The 5,015-nt window shown below is 41.4% G+C and overlaps 1 pseudogene; it reads left to right on the top strand.

The window, feature by feature from the left end:
* Positions 1-3,525: 3,525 nt before the first annotated feature.
* LOC112915315 (L-lactate dehydrogenase A chain pseudogene) lies at positions 3,526-4,542 on the top strand (annotated as a pseudogene).
* The last annotated feature ends 473 nt before the right edge of the window (positions 4,543-5,015 follow it).

Here is a 5,015-nt window from a genome sequence, read left to right as displayed (position 1 = left end):
CTCTACCCAGAATGTTCTTCCTCCAGATATTCATTCATATCATTCACATCTTCAAATTAGGGTGCCAGATTTTGCAAATAAAAATACAGGACATCCAGTGAGATTTGGATTTCAGTTAAACATAATAACTTTTTGGCGTCAGTATGTCCCATATAGTATTTGGGACATCCATCTGAAATTCAAATTTAACTGGGCATCCAGTAATTTATGTGACAACCCTACCTCAAGTCATTCATGTCTTTGCCAAATGTCACCAGCTATGATAGGTCTTTGCTGACCATTCTTATTCTAAAAGAGCACTTCTTGCACTATGTCTACCCTCTTCTGCTTCATTATTTAATTCACAATACATGTCACTGCCTGACACAATGGTACATATTTCTTCATTTGGTGTAGTAATCAGGGTCCTAGCAGTAAACAGATGGCACATTCAAATAGGTAAATACAAGACAGTTGAATAGAGGGCTATTTATAAGCTGTGGGCAGCGTTAAAGGAGGCCGTGGAATAACCAAACCCCTGAGGCAGCACAAATGAGGCACCACCACTAGAGCAGTTCACAGAGTTCGGCATCCAGGGGGCACAGAATGGGTGGGGAGGCTGAACAGTACAATGGACAGTGCTCATGGACCATTCACAGCACATGTGGCCATGGCCAGCCTCCTCTCCTACAATGGAAGCTACATCTTGGCAGTGGTTTTATTTTGCTCACTGTTCTATCTGTAGCTGCTGAGTAATTCCTGCCTTATAGTAAAAGCTTCAGACACATCTGGTAAAGAATTACATGTGTTTGACTGCCATTGCCAGCCAAGACATTGTTGAACTGGTGAAACGAGCCAGTCTAGAGAGGCGATCACTTAAGAGACAAAAGCAACGCTAGTTTCTTGGGATACATTCAATCCATTCCTTAGAAACTGCATGTAAAAAAAGTGAGAGCACAAACTGCTCTAAACAGACAGTTGATACCAGGTTATCTAACAGATGTAATGGAGTGGTCTTCATGCTAGGGTAGACGCTGCCGAGGAGCACACAGGAGCAGTCATAGTCAGAAAGCCAGCCAGGTGTTCTGCATCAAGGAGCTGTGGCAGCACCCAGCACCACCCGGCCCCTGGGCTAGAGCCAGAACTAGGGCTCTAGGATGGACATATGAGGGTGAAATGGATAAGATGATGGAGAGATGGAGGACTGGTGTCCCAGAGAGATGGGTGCTCTCACTCATGGGACTGAAAGTGTGGCCCTCTACTCAGGCATCTGGTAATCAGACCTCAGGAAGTAGAGACAGAAGGTGAATAACAAGGTAGAAATCAGGTTGTGAAGCCTTGAAATTCGAAGTCAGGAGTGGCCTTGCTGTGAGGGAGACTGCTGAGCCTCAGTGTGGGCCTTGATCACATTATACTCTCCCCCTAAGGATTAGGCGAGGACTGAGCCTCCCACAATGGGATGGCCAGCACTTTACAAATGGAAAAGGAAGAAAGAAAGGGGGTAACTAAAACTTATTGAGTATTTGCGTTGCAGCAGATATGGTCCTGCATTATTGATATCTTTCCTCATTAAATCCTCAAAACAACTCTGTAAGCTACTTAACTATCCTCCCATTTTACTAATAAGGAAACTTATCGATAGACCCAAGTTCAAAGACGTGCTCAAAATCTATGGGATGGTTGTCTTCCTATTTCTTTTTGAAGAAAGAAGAATCCAGGTTTCTAAAGATGAATTTCTTCTGGCACTTGTATCCATTTCTGCTGAAATGAAGCTCTTCCTTTCGTGATGCCATCAGGCCAGATAATAGAGGGATCTTTCTGGAATGTACTAAATAATGGCGGAGTAAAAGTACATGTATTCAGAGGATTGCTTAAAATATTTCCCACCGTGATTTATAGCAAAGAACGTTTTATCTGTGTTGCATAAAGGAGGTAATGATACTCAAAAAAAACCTGATCAAATGACTTGTCAGGGAAGAAGCCATGTTGTGTTGGGAATGGATGAGGGATGTGTCTGACATGGGGGGATCCTGGTGTCTATAAATATGGAGTGATGGTGGTTTTCCTAACTTAAAGCCTGGAAACTACCATGTGAGTGGTTTTAAATTCAGGGTAGAAAATACTCGTCGAAATATATCAACATGGTCCTTGAGGTCTCCAGATTATGTTTTAGAAAGTGTCCATTTTACCACTGCCTCTAAAACAAAATGATGACTTCCCTCCCCAGTCTGGACGTTTTTACAACTGTATCTCCCCTTCAAAAAAGAAATATAAGCCAAAAGGGAATTGTTTGTTAAAATACCTGCTCAAGGTATGGGTAGCTCAAAGTAGCCATCCTAAGCTCTCCAGTCCTCCTGTGGCTTATAAATAATTGGGGTAAACACATCACTAGCAGGTGGCAATGATGGAAACGATGATTACTTGGTTTTATAGAGAACCATCATTTAAGCTCTTTTACATTAATCAAGATGGATTGTTTTTTAAAAGACCTCTAATTACTTTCCTGTTCATTATTTATATTCACTGAGTATTTTATGTTTGCCTGTTAGTAGCCTTGTAAAGTATGTCATGGTATTAAATATTTATTTACAAGTCGGGCAATTGTAAGCCAGTACTGTCTTGCCCTTCTCCATCTTGGGGTTGAGCCACTCATCCTCAACATAGGCCTTCATCTATAGGGGCTCATCATTAACAGTATGCTAAAAATAATGCCTTGCATTTCCATGGTGCCTTCCATCTAAAAATTCTTGTTTTTATCATGGGAAATGTATACTTCTAAGAAGTCATTTAATATGTTTCTACCACCTGCCACAGTAAGTATGTCTTTAGCATCACTGGCCTGGAGGAATTGATTTCATTTCAACAAGCCCCCACTCTTACACCCAAAGCAGACATTACTAATCCTCACTGGAATTGTCCAGCTAGTTCTTGATCCAATTATAATGCTTCTTAACACAGTGCCCCGAGCAATTACCTCCAATCAATTGGTTTTTATCTGCAATGCCAACTCATATTTATCATCCACTATCCACCTTTGGAACAGCTTAGTGAGGGTGAGCTTATTACCTCTCAGAGAGCTTATTACCTCTGGTTGGGAGAACAGTTCCTTCTAAATACTCTTCAAAAATTTAACCGATCAAGTGCTATTCTCAAATTTCTGTCCCTTATCCCCGTATCTACCTTTTTCTTATCTACTCTGTTTTACCTGTGTTTGCCCTTTTTGCTCCAAAGTATCAACTTCAATCACGGCACAAAGAAAATATAACATAACTACTCCACTTTTATAGGGTCTGTTTTATTTCAAACCTCTTTGAGTTTTAAAATAAGCAATCTACGTTGTAGGTTTTGAGGATACTGAGGAACATCCAGGCAGGAAAACAAAGGCCTTCAAAACCGTTCTTAAAAACAATGATAAAAGTCCGCCACAAGAGCACTGAAAACAATTAGTCAAGAATTCAGTGTTAAATGTCAGAGCCGCTGCTGCAAAGTCCCGACCCGACCTCATGCACCATGGCATCCCCCCTCCCGACGTGCACTCTTGATTCCTTTTGGTTCTAAGTCCAAAATGGCAACTCTCAAGGATCAGCTGATTCAGAATCTTAAGGAAGACCATATCCCCTAGAATAAGATTACAGTTGTTGGGGTTGGTGCTGTTGGCATGGCTTGTGCCATCAGTATCTTAATGAAGGACTTGGCAGATGAACTTGCTCTTGTTGAGGTCATGGAAGACAAATTGAAAGGAGAGATGATGGATCTCCAGCATGGCAGCCTTTTCCATAGAACACCAAAAATTGTCTCTGGCAAAGACTATAATGTGCCTGCAAACTCTAAGCTGGTTATTATCACAGCTGGGGCATGTCAGCAAAAGGGAGAAAGTTGTCTTAACTTGGTCCAGCATAACATGAACATCTTTAAGTTCATCATTCCTAATATTGTCAATACAGCCCAAACTGCAAGTTTGCTTGTTGTTTCCAATCCAGTGGATATCTTGACCCATGTGGCTTGGAAGATAAGTGGCTTTCCCAAAATCAGAGTTATTAAAAGTGGTTGAATCTGGATTCAGCCCAGGTCTGCTACCTAATGGGGGAAAGGCTGGGAGTTCACCCACTAAGCTGTCATGGGTGGGTCCCTGGAGAGCAATGGAGACTCCAGTGTACTTGTATGGAGTGGAATAAATGTTGCTGGTGTCTCACTGAAGAATCTGCACCCTGACTTAGGCACTGATGCAGCTAAGGAACAGTGGAAAGAGGTTCACAAATAAGTGGTTGACAGTGCCTATGAGGTGATCAAACTGAAAGGCTACCCTTCCTGGGCCATTGCACTGTCTGTGGCAGATTTGGCAGAAAGTATAATGAAGAGTCTTAGGCAGGTGCATTCAATTTCCACCATGATTAAGGGTCTCTATGGAATAAAAGATGATGTCTTCCTTAGTGTTCCTTGCATCTTGAGACAGAATGGAATCTCTGATGTTGTGAAGGTGACTCTCTGACTCCTAAGAAAGAGGCCCGTTTGAGGAAGAGTGCAGCTACACTTTGGGGGATCCAAAAGGAGCTGCGGTTTTAAAATTTTTCTAATGTACCACATTACTAACAACAAGATTTTAGTTGGAGGTTGTGTATATTGTCCTTATTATCTGACCTGTTACTCAAGTAGTAATATTAAAATGGCCTAAGAAAGCATCAGTTTCCTAAAGTTACAAATGGGAATGGTTCACAAAACCCTGCAGTCATATCCTGATGCTGGATGATATCTCTCTTGTGTAGTCCTAAATTGGTTAACATAATATAGTTCTATCATCTCAGATGCACCCCCCGCTAATGTCGTATATGCTGCAGTTACTCTTCAAACCAGATGTGTATTTACTGTGGTCTGTAACTTCTGATTCCTTCACCCCAACACCCAGTATGCCTATTCCATCTTTTTTCTTCAGTCACATCCTAGGATCCAATGTATAAATTCAATATTGCATGTATTGTGCACAACTCTTCTAAAGGATCTTATTTTGTATACAATATATGTCAGAATATAGTGTAAAA

This window comes from Vulpes vulpes, chromosome 16 (assembly GCF_048418805.1).
Source record: "Vulpes vulpes isolate BD-2025 chromosome 16, VulVul3, whole genome shotgun sequence".
Taxonomy (NCBI): Eukaryota; Metazoa; Chordata; class Mammalia; order Carnivora; family Canidae; genus Vulpes; species Vulpes vulpes.
Note: the sequence above shows the minus strand (reverse complement) of the source record. Positions and strands in the feature narration are given on the sequence as shown.